Genomic DNA, 11,737 nt, shown 5'->3' with positions numbered 1-11,737 from the left:
GCTGAACAAGTTTCCCGAGGAAAACCATGCTTATTTTATTTCAATAATTAACATAATCGAGCTAGGGGCAAATTTCGATAGTTATGGTTTAGGCGATTCGAGTTAGCGACTAAGAGAAATTAAGAAATATCTCAAACCTCCGTTCTCGAATGAAACGCGTACTTGCTAGTAGGCAGGATTTGAAAATCTTTAGCACTCACTGTTTAAAGTTTTTTACCCCATTTTATCTATAACCTATAAATTGTAACATATACCCGTGCTTCCTAAACTCGAGTACAGATGTACCAAACTATATCGAATTTTTACAAGTGTTATTATCTGTTCATTTAAGGTTCGCTGTACCTAATAAACCTCTTCATGGAACAATCGAATTACTCTATTGACCGCAGACGGTAAAGTTGAAGAACCATTAATCATGTGTCTAGCATTTTGGCGTATCGAACCCATTTCTCAACATGGCCGTTGTCCGATTTGCATATTATTTTATCCGTCGATGTCTTGTATCGATGTTATAGGGTATAAACCACCAACTCTCAAATCAAGTGTATGTACACGACCCGTGCAAACCGGTATTGCACGTAATCGAACATAACTCTGAACCGTTAAGGTCTCCTGTTGGAGCTGAGGCGGCTGCTGAATTCTCTAATTTTTGATGGTGCTTTGCATCAGCTTAAGCGTCTATACTGTTATTTTTACTTCAATCGTCTGTTGAGCCTCCAATTGTATTTGCTTTTTATCGGTGCAGTTGGATGGAAGGTTCCTGATTGCTAAGCATACGGCTTGTCCATTCTACTACGTTCGGTCAACATTCGTCCTAAAAATAAATCCCAAAATATGTGTTTCAATAATATGCCCTTATAAGTATTAGAAAGTCACAAAACTCATTATCGTCTGCCCGCTAGCATCTGCTTGTGTTATCTTTTAATCAAAAGAGAACGTGTGTCGCTAATATTCGTGCCCTTCATACATTTAATAACCTTTGTTTTTCTAACATACTTTTTTCCGAGACGGGATATGACATTTGTATTGATGGCTAACTTGCAGGAGAATTTAGTCGCAAAACATACGTAGACATAATAGAAGAATAACATACATAACATAAATTGGCAAGAACTAGCAGTTACTTGTTAGCAGCCGTCTGACAGTGTGCCTCAAGCTCTACCATATGAATGAATAGTATATATAAGTGGCAATGAAGGATAAGAGGCATAATTTCGAATAACGTGCATATAACTGAATGATTAGCCTATCTACAGGAAGTTTGAGAAAGCGTCTTTTCGAGATACTCTGCGTCTTGAACAGCCAGCAGTAGCCTTTACGGACAGAACTAAGCTGGAACTAGAGAATACTATATCAGCGAAGTTTGGTCTTAGGAAGATAGAAGGCAAATAGATAACGTATAATCAACGACCAAGTTACGCTTTTTATGAGGACATCGATTCCGATAGTCATTATGTGATAGTAAAACCGGATATTCAGCATACAGTTCGTATTCTTAGCAACTCGATTTAGTAACCATAGACAACGAGTATCCATCTGTAAGGGAAGCGTATGCCTCGACTGAGATAAAAAGGAAAAAGATCGCGACATTTTGTTCATGAAGCTTGTAGACAGATTGTTTCGCAGTGAAGTCGAGTACCTTGATTTGTTTAGCTTATTATACGATCTATATGGTTAAAGAGTTATGGAATCTCTTGATATTCGAAATGCTTTAGGAGCTACGAGAGGAAAATTAAATTATAGCAATAGGCTTTTGTATAACGGCACCGATAGGATACCCTGTCCTATGATTAGCGAACCCCACGGGATTACATAATTCAATTTTTTTTTCATTCAAATGCTTTTATTCAGCAAGGCATTCTTCTTCAATGTTCTTTCCACAAAATATCTGTATATATTATATAAAAAAACATACTTCTATATTATAATAGTATTTCATAGCAATAGGAGCCTTTCTAATATTTATGTATATGTAATGGTAAAGGCAAGATGTATCGCTACAGATATTGCATGCAGCATACTTGCCACTCGAAGCAAGCAAAGTGATAACAGTTTTTACTACGAGATTTATGTAAGCTTTTTCTGCAAGTCATGCACGTATTTCCTTATCGCTTGTTAGCGCTATACGCTAGGTCCTAGCCATCCATCTTCCTGTAGGGCAAAAACAAAATTTTCTGGACCAACGACGAGCCATCATGCTGACACAGCTACGCGTATCTGAGATCGTCTCCTTAAGTTATGCCCTTGATAATAGCATCATCGAATCTGCTTGACGATGCGGAATAAAAAATACTGACCTGCAGCGCCGTTCATCCTGCTCGATATCGAGGCTGATAGACATGAGAAAAAAAATCAGCAGAATATGCGACTGTATATTGATGGGGAGACCAGACGTCAGTCTGACACCTACAGTGTTTAATTGTCAATGTTTTACGCTGGCTCCGCGTACTGGTTGGGACGTACGAGCCGTCGCCTATTTGATGTAGTATCTTATGAATTTCGTTCATCCAACATCTGAATGACACCCTGATTGGCGTCTACCTAGTAATTGTATGTTTCACTGTACCAATTACATAGTTACCTTTTGAGAAACGGATTTCGGCGACACCCATGTAATTGTATGTAATCCCCAGCGGAAGGCCGACGCTAATCTTCGAAGAAATTACGCGAATGCTCTAGATCTTCTCGTATCAACTGCGAAGTGATAATATTTTTGATTAGCGGTATTGACGCTAAGCTAAAATACGTTGTATAGTTATACTCCACTGTTGAATATTTCATTCTGTGTAGCAGAACACATTTATGGACACGCAAACAACTAATGAAAGAAAGTGTTTTGTGTGTAAAAAATATTTAAGAGCAATAGAAAGCCTATACCTACCAGAGTTAACGGGCAGAAAACTATGATACACACAAACATAGCCTTGGTCTTTCAAATAAACTACGCGAAGTTAAGGCCGGCTTCGACTTCCTTGAAAGATGCAACACTTAGACTCGAAGAATAGGCTCTTACTCAGGAGGAATGCCACTTAGGGCCGTATATGGCCAACGCATTTTTATCAAATGCCAAAAGGAGTTGAGCAGATTTGCTAGTAGAAAAATCATTGCCACTGAGATATTATGATATAGCTATAGTTTATAGAATAAAAATCACGTAATTGTCATGTGGAAAATTCGGGTTAATGGTAGGAAAGACGTATAAAAAAGGTAGGGGAAGTAGTGTAAGGCTGAAGAGTGATGTACCCCACTTCCCACGTACCTGAATAAATAATAATTTCGTTAGAATATGCAAATTTGTAGATCGCGCTGTGGTTGCTTGGACGTAACGGTGATGCAGTTCTGACGCTGGGATAAATACATGCCTATACCAGCCTATGTTCTTCAAGCTTGTCGAGGGTTATATATTGTCTAATTTCCCTCGAATATCGTTGCTAATCCTTTTTTATATTGTAATAAGACTCAATGTCGTATTACAATATCCTCTGTGATCATCAATGTACTCGTCCCTTTTTCTCTTTGTAATCACCATTCTACCTTATGTCAGCATGTTGACGACCACTAACCCACGCGTATAAAGAACTTAATAAAGATAGAAGGGGACACAGATAAAAATAGCTTATATTCTAGTATAGGATCCACGCCGATTCGGTATTAAAAAAAATAGATAATCGGTGCAGGCTTTCATCAGACTGGCATTAGAAAGCCCACTGGTTCAGCTTGTCGTTGGCTAGCAGGCCTTATCCGGTCACTCTGACCTTATATAACCGCAGACATATATTTAACCATAAATTAGTTGTACATTTCTTTCATTACAATTCGGTCACGCTTTCTCTATAGGATGTCCTCATTTCGCGGCCGATATCCCCTAGCAACGTGGGTTGGCCTTGAAGGAAGGAGATTATCTAGAATTTGAGTAGCACGCTTTCATTTTTCCAAAAATAGAAACGTGGCAAGAAAGAACGACATGCCATCTGGGGCGGTATTACCACTAAAACCCGTTATTTCAACCCAGAGGAGCTAAGAAATTCGACGCCAATAAACAAGTTCGTGAAGGAAGCTTTCCTAGCCAGGCACGTTTCATATTTTGTGGCACGCTTTTCGCTGAATAGGTTAGCTACCACTCCCCGAAAAATATTGGGTGTCTGACAGAGCCAACCGCTATGAAACGCTATGCCGCAGATGCGTATCTTTTCATAGATTACTATTATAAAATATTTTCTTTGTTGCAGTAGTACGACTACGCATACGTCTGCAAAGTCTCCTAAAACTGAATGTTTTGACTGGAAGAAAGCAAGAATAGTCTTGTGGCCCTTAAGGGAAAAGTTTTTAACCATCGCCAAATTTTATGTGAAATTAGCTAATTCTACACATGTAGAATGCGCATGATCTTCGGCTCTAAACTTAAAAAATTTACTTTAAAAATTTAATCGAAGTTGAATGCATGTGATTGAATAACTTTTTTTTTTCAACACAGATATAAATGTATGATAAGTTTGGTTTGATCGTCACATAAGGGTTTTCGCCCCTTTTATCTTGCAAATCCAAGGATTAGCCAGCTTATTTATTTAGAACATTCAATCGTTCTTCAGTTTATTGAAGCTATGGCTAAAATAGTTTTCGGACGCAATTTTTTGCTCTGTCACTAACGTTATGAAAAGCTGAAGTAAAGTAAAAATACAATTAACTTTAACTAGGTTAGTAGATCCATTAGATTAACTAACGGATAGGAGGCCAATCATCAAATTCTACTAGGCCACTTTAGGTTTAGCAATTTCAGCTTAGGAAATATTCAGCATGACATCTTTCGTTCTTCGCAGTGAAGTAAGTCAATTGTAATCATCCAGATTGTTTTATCTGGCATGCACAAATTTTTAGGTTCTGGTACGTGCTGTCTCCTTCTATCATATTAATGTGTTTATGTCTTCTTAGTGGCGCGAATCCATTGAAAAATTACATTATAAAAAAAAAAGCAGTTTATACTGTTGTACGCAACAACGACGGACACAACGGATACCGAGCAGTCGATGTACACATAACTGTCCATATGAATAAGCTTAATGCATCATCTGTCGATGATACAGCTGAGAAAACCAAGAAGTATGCCTTACATGAGCAACCTTTTTACACACAGTTTATAAAGCGCTAAAATATTTTTCCAGGACGGACCAACGCCCCACTCGTATTACCGTTTGAGGATAATATTAGTTCCGAAGTAGCCAAGGGGTAATCTGAGTGACTATCATAGTTCTGAGGAAGTAGGGTATCGCTGAGTGTAACACCGAATGATCCGTTATGGTTACGGAAGTTCAACTTGCGATCGTTGTTGTATGAGGTGTACTATAAATGTTAGAAATGTGTTACCCGTAACAGCCAGCGATAAGCACTAGCTACTGCCCAAGTCAATTTCGGCTAAAGTCCAGAACCATTCTGTGCTGTTTCCTGGGGATTTACTTGAAATATGAATCATTTATAATTACAAGGAAAACCTTTTTTTATAAGAATAGGCCATTTTAAAAAACTTGTACCTGAGATAGTTCATACACTACAAGACCTATATAAATAAGAATGATTTCAAATATTTCATACACATTTGTGGATAGAGTTTAAACAAAATCAAATATGTATGACCGAGCTTAGGCCCCTGATATGTGAAAATTATAGCATTTTTTCGTACAGCAATTTCCCCATTGTCTTCGACCCAGTTTAGCGGTCGCTTCCCAGTCCGTTGCCGACGCTTGCGTAAACGTACGTCTAGTGGTCCTTATATGCAGCCAATTGGATTTCGGTCAGTCGATAGAGATCAAATGAAGGTTACGACGACAAACCGCTGGTACCTCCATTCTGTCTGTCTGCAGGTTGTTAACTTGGCCTCCCTATTACGAGCATTTTATCAGTTCAGAGGGGAACACCAACAAACTCATCACTAGCTGTCTGTCTGCAGGTTGTTAACTTGGCCTTTCCATTACGAGCATTTTATCAGTTCAGAGGAGAACACCAACAAACTCTTCACTAACTCTGTCTGTCAACGTCGACCGGCGGTGAACCGTTGACAACAGTGAAGTCTGTTTCTTAGGCCCAAGCCCAGCAGTGGACGACGACAAACTGGCCATTGGGCTGAGTTAGATCTCAGTTAACACACTAGTAGGGTTAGCGAAAATCACCGATTTGTCACGAATGATGAGTAGCTGTTGGATAAAGCCGAACCAGAGCAGGGGGATAGGCAGAAATTTACGAAATTCAATAAAAGCAGCTGTTTTTTTGTAATGGCCACTATGTTGAGAGGTGTCCGTTTTATAAGGTTTGGGCGTTTTTTTTGCTTCCGTTTACTTTTTTGCCTCATCTGTTCCTCTGTTGAAAATGGGCTCCTATACATATTTGTGGACCTACGAGCGGATGCATTTAAATAGTTGATTAAGTGAAATTGCACGCGCGATCGCCGTTGTCAACCATTTCGAAAGTAAATGAATCCTAATAATTCATTGGTACATGTCACATGCTACTAATTTTTTTTACCATGAATACTTAATCAAATGAGCCGATGAACTTAAATGCTGTTCAGACTGATTAGTACTGTGGTTTTAATCACTAAACTTTAATTAATTGTATGTTAGCTACGCAAATTGTACGTTCGTGCACCAGGTACGCCGAACTTACGTTACCTCATTTGCTATTAACAGAAAAGAAAACAAGTTCCATGCTGCTATATAGCTGGCCATACTGAAAGTTTATTTACTAATAAACAGCCTGCGGGAATTTCACTACAGCCCCAAAGATGACTGCGATAGAATTATATCTTTGTCCATAGTTGACCCACTAATTCCAAAGGAACTGGTTAATGTAGTTGATTTCTCACCATGTAGATGAGAATTCATCTACATCATTCTTTTGTAGATACAACACCGCTCTGAGTACGACCATATGGGACCAAAGGAAGCAAACCTATTTTGTTTAACTTAGCCCATTGTTCCACTACTTGCGTCGGCGTCATTTTTCGTTTAACGCTACTACCGATACGTAAGTGTCCGTTATTATAAGCTCTTGCACATCCTGCACGATTTTTTCTTCTTCTTCTTCTTCTTTCATGAAGATTGCTTGCTAGGCTAAAAAGGCGACCTCTGTCAGTTCTTCTTGTTTTTTTTTTTTTTTTTTTTTACTGCAACTTGACACAGCGTTAGGCTACTCAACGATATTTGTCACTCAGTACTGCTGTCAGGTCTAACCGTATGCCTCGAATAGGTCGTATCACTAACTTGCTTTACTTAGTAACTTCGTCGCTTTTAATTTGTTCTCACATTGATTTGATTAACCTAATATCAAAGTTGCTTTGAAACTGACTGATTCAAATACGTGTATGTCTATGTAAATGTCCTACGTCTGCATAAGTGCTTAATGCCGTATCTCTGTGAGCTATCGGCTACACACCCGACCACATTCGAACCTTTGTGATAATTATGATAAATAATGAAGGTCGTCAAATATAATTCTAATAAATATCAATTAAGGCCTGTCTAGATAATTGGTACAACCTCACGCTACTGCAACAATGCATTCGCCAATACGAATAGGCAACCCTATGACAGGAGATGATTAAGATATAAGTTTATAAGACATTTCTTCGGCGTTTTCCCTCCGCCCCTCTATACCTTCGATGAAATCCTTTGAGAAAGAAAAGCTAGTTACGAAATCGCCCCGTACTTTTACCGGTTGTTGCGCTTTTGGCATTTACATAGTAGCCAGAAACACTCCATAAACAAATCAAACTAGATATGCTGAAAGAGAAAGTGCAGAGTAGCTTTCGCATTATTCGAAACGCTGAAATGTCATCACCAGCAATACGTGACCGGGTATCGTTGACACCGCTTCTAAGGGTAAGGATCCAATAATAATAATAATACGTCCTTTGGCCAACAAGTGCAGAAACTTGACAAATTTTTGCCGCTAGGCTGAATACGCCTGACTAAGCTTGGCGTAGACGTCAGTAGAGGAGAAACAATGGGCTGGAAAGAAAACCCACTGTTGATAATAATGTTTGTTTCTAAAATTACGCTGTAATAAGGGCTTTGTGCTCGAATACTTTGCCGCCGATTGTCACGGATATACACGACAGAGAAGTATTGAAGATTAGAATATGAATCAAGTTTTTCTTAAATATGAATACGTACTATCGGAACAAACTTTTTTTGAAGCCGCACATTGTTAAACGTTCAACATATTTGATCAAGCGATCAAGGTACTAACATGAGTTAACATAAATTCAGCAAAAATGGAAATTCCTTCACTTAACAGGATTCGTTTCCAGAAGGTCATGCTTAAGGCGACTCAATATTAACAAAACATTAGGATAGCTAGGCACATACAGAATGAGCTGTGCTTACTAGGACCGGCATGGACTGCGCCATACATTTAACCATATTGATTTTACATAAAGCAAAGGGGAAGTTTTCATTCACGAACTGGCTCCGTATGGGAACAAATTGCAAATAACAATAGACGAAACCCAGATTGAATTACAAACAACAAAACGTCCCATAAATGTAATTCTCTGTGAAGTACGTGCCTATATGCGAAACATATACATGTCAACTTGTTTGTAGCTGTAAATAAGTATCGAAGCCGGCGAGATACTCGATTGGACCCGTGCGACTTCGGCCTTCGCTATTTTAGCTTTGCCGCTGCCATCTTCAGACAAATACACTCATCCTATTTATCAAGAACACTTTGCTATTTACGCACAAATTTCTGTTAGCCATATCAAATTGACTAAAACATATATCACATATAAATATCACTGAAACATAATCTGGACGTAATTTGGAAGCTTTCCACTGATGCTAGCTGGTTTTTAGCCCGTTGTTTGTATAGCCTATCATAACGCTAGCATCACATTTCATTACCGAATACAATCACATTAAACCCATTTAGATAGAAGCATTTCCGCAAAAATATAAGTCGTAGCATGTTTCCTTCATGTCTGCCTTGTGAAAGGCGAGGCGACAGGGGCCGCCGCTCAAGTAGGCTGACGGCAGTAGCTCGGAAAGTTGATGTTTGACACAGTGTAACTTTGAAGCATAGAAAAACATGAACGCACGGAACACAACGCAAATAGCCTCCAGCAACGATACTAGAACCGAATTGCTATGCATCACCGCGAGGCCCGTTTCGCGGGTATGCGATAATAGTGTATTTCGTTAAGCAAACGCTTTCCCTAACTTCGTTGAAACCACTAACTAGAATAGATAATGGTTGATGGCAGCGTGACCCGAATCGAAGAAGCCCACAACTGGTTCATACCCATTTGCTCTAATACATACCTTCAATGACGCGTGTATGAGTACCGGCCAATTTTTGCTTGCTTAACGCAGACCGAAGAGTGATTCTGTTCTAGAGTTAACCTAGCACCTAAAACCGAAAAAAAAAAAAAAAAAACAAAAAAAAAAGAGAAAATCCAAACAAGCGTCAGCAGTAAAGATTTTAGCCTTTGATAAAAGTGAATAATCTTGACAAATCAAATTGATTATTCGTTGAGGCTAGTGTTCAATTAGCGTTTTGCAGAATATAAAGCCTGGATATAGGAAAAAAATACGCATATATCATTTACCTTCAATCTACAATAAAAATCAAGGGGTTAAGCTTAACTATACGCTACAGATGACCTGTATTTACCGTCGTCTAGCCATGGCATACTGGAATATCGTAAACTGTCCATGCAATTCTCGCGAGAACTATTATAAGATCCAAGTGGACGCTGCAAAACAAAAATACCATCTTAGGATATATACGTTTTTTGCGAGAATAATGACGAGTGGCACCTCTTAGAAGATACACTTGTCAACATATATATATGCGCGCTAACTTGGCCTATACAAAGGTAATTCCAGTATTAATATCTGCGGGCCCACATGCCGACCAACTCAAGCCCGCGCCCGTCACTCAAAACGGAATGTAACACCATATATATTCCGAACTTAAAGATATTTATCTCCGCCCAGAACCAGACATCTGGTGCAACGCTTCACAAGCCCGTTTCTATGTATTGAACTTTAGTCCTTCAATGTTGTCTATGATATTTTTATCTATCTTCGACGTTATATTTGCCGTTTTGTCCCCAAGATAACTGAACTCTCTAAGTTTCTTTTGGGAATATTATTTATGCCGTATTTGCAAAAGCAAATCTTCATAATGAAAAACCCACGTCGAATTTGAATGTCTACCTATCACTAAGCGACCCTGACATAGATATACTCTATTTACTTGACTTAATAGTCCATTACAGATCGAGAGTGACGCTAAGCGAAAGGAAATCCCAGAATTAAGTATGAAGCCTGTTTCACGTGCAGCGCCATATCATTATCATTACTAGTTGCATCCCAATATACGATGTATAGGAGCTGTCATATATATATATATATATATATAGTGGAAATACTTAGCACCAAATAGAGATGGGTATGCGAAGCACACACCTCAATCGTAAGGACATAAACTAAAAGCCTACATAGATACTACGTTGTCGAAATGAAAGTTAGCTTAATTTGAATTTACTGTCACCAGAGAAGTCTACTATCTAGAAATGTATTGAACACTGCTTCTAAAATCATCACTTAGCATTGGAAGAAGTCAATCATGTATCCAAATAGATGAGCTCAGGACTCAATCTTGCTGTTCAAAGAAACACCTTTTTATAAGGTGATACACTATTTCTAGGATTTTACTGTGATCCGACACAGGCAACAAGCAACGTGCACTAAAGCTACAGCATACAAGGATACATGGGGGCTATCTCTAAAGTAATTTCATAATTGTATTGCTTAAGAACAATCAAAATGCATCGGGATTCAGAGTGTTTGGGTCAAATTGACATAGAAAAGATCACTCCTTTACAAATTGCATCCTTAGGAAAACAGATTTTCGGCGGATTTTTTCTGCACCTGTTGATAAGGACATCTCTCGGGGTAATTCAGTGTAACCGTTATTTGCCTTGGTCGTGCATACAAATCATTTGAAATGTCGTGCAAACAATTTTAAAAAATTTCTGCCAGCCTATTTTAGCACCGTTTTTTGAATCGTTTGGTAGCTTACCTTCTACGCAAGCCAAGTTGCTGTATGAACTAGATGGGGAAAGCCATAGCGACACTCATGTTGATTCTGCTTCGAAGTAAGAAGCCTTATAACTTTAAATTTCTGCGAAAATTAGCACAGTATCTATTTAAGGCAAAACTGTAGAAACTGTCTAAACGGTAGCCGCATCGTGAATCGATGGCCTATTTTTCTGCTCCCGATCAGTTCTTTGTCTATCTGAAAAGTAAATAAATTATCTTCGAATCACAGTTCTAACAGCTTTTGATTGATGAGCAACTTGAAATTTTTAAACTATTCGATTTAAAAACTATTCGATGGGTTCTGTAGTAGTTGCTCAATTTAGTTTTCGTGAAGTAGTAAACGTATTTGGCGGTAGGTTCAAACGTACGCCTTCAAATTTAAGCCTTAGCCCTATCAGACTGCATAAGTCTGCGCAAACTAGTTACCTTTCGATTGTTATATAAACTCACGAATCCTACTCTATTAGGCCTAAACGTCGTTGAATGCTCACAAAAAACTCTGAGGAGCTAACAGTCACGTGAAGTTTAATTTGCAAGCATACTTTATGTATGCCTCCTTTATAAAAGACTCTGTGAAACAGAGAGCATTCGGGTTGCCCGAGCCGTAGACGCTTTATAAGGTTGCTCGAACTGTTTAA

The 11,737-nt window shown here is 38.6% G+C and overlaps 1 long non-coding RNA gene across 3 annotated transcripts; it reads right to left on the bottom strand.

The window, feature by feature from the left end:
• LOC111264121 (uncharacterized) lies at positions 1 to 11,284 on the bottom strand. 3 transcript variants are annotated; one of them, XR_002682686.2, is made up of 4 exons: positions 11,080 to 11,284; positions 9,312 to 9,745; positions 2,582 to 2,694; positions 1 to 814 (listed from the first exon to the last, which is right to left on the bottom strand). It is a non-coding gene; the product is annotated as an uncharacterized LOC111264121 (long non-coding RNA). The 3 variants fall into 3 exon arrangements; XR_002682687.2 differs by lacking the exon at positions 11,080 to 11,284 and having other exon boundaries at positions 9,312 to 9,399; positions 9,664 to 10,301; XR_002682685.2 differs by lacking the exon at positions 11,080 to 11,284 and having other exon boundaries at positions 9,312 to 10,301.
• Between the last annotated feature and the right edge of the window lie 453 nt (positions 11,285 to 11,737).

This window comes from Varroa jacobsoni, unplaced genomic scaffold (genome assembly GCF_002532875.2).
Source record: "Varroa jacobsoni isolate VJ856 unplaced genomic scaffold, vjacob_1.0 scaffold_821, whole genome shotgun sequence".
NCBI lineage: Eukaryota > Metazoa > Arthropoda > Arachnida > Mesostigmata > Varroidae > Varroa > Varroa jacobsoni.
The sequence above is the reverse complement of the archived record's forward strand: the minus strand, read 5'-3'. Positions and strand labels throughout refer to the sequence as shown.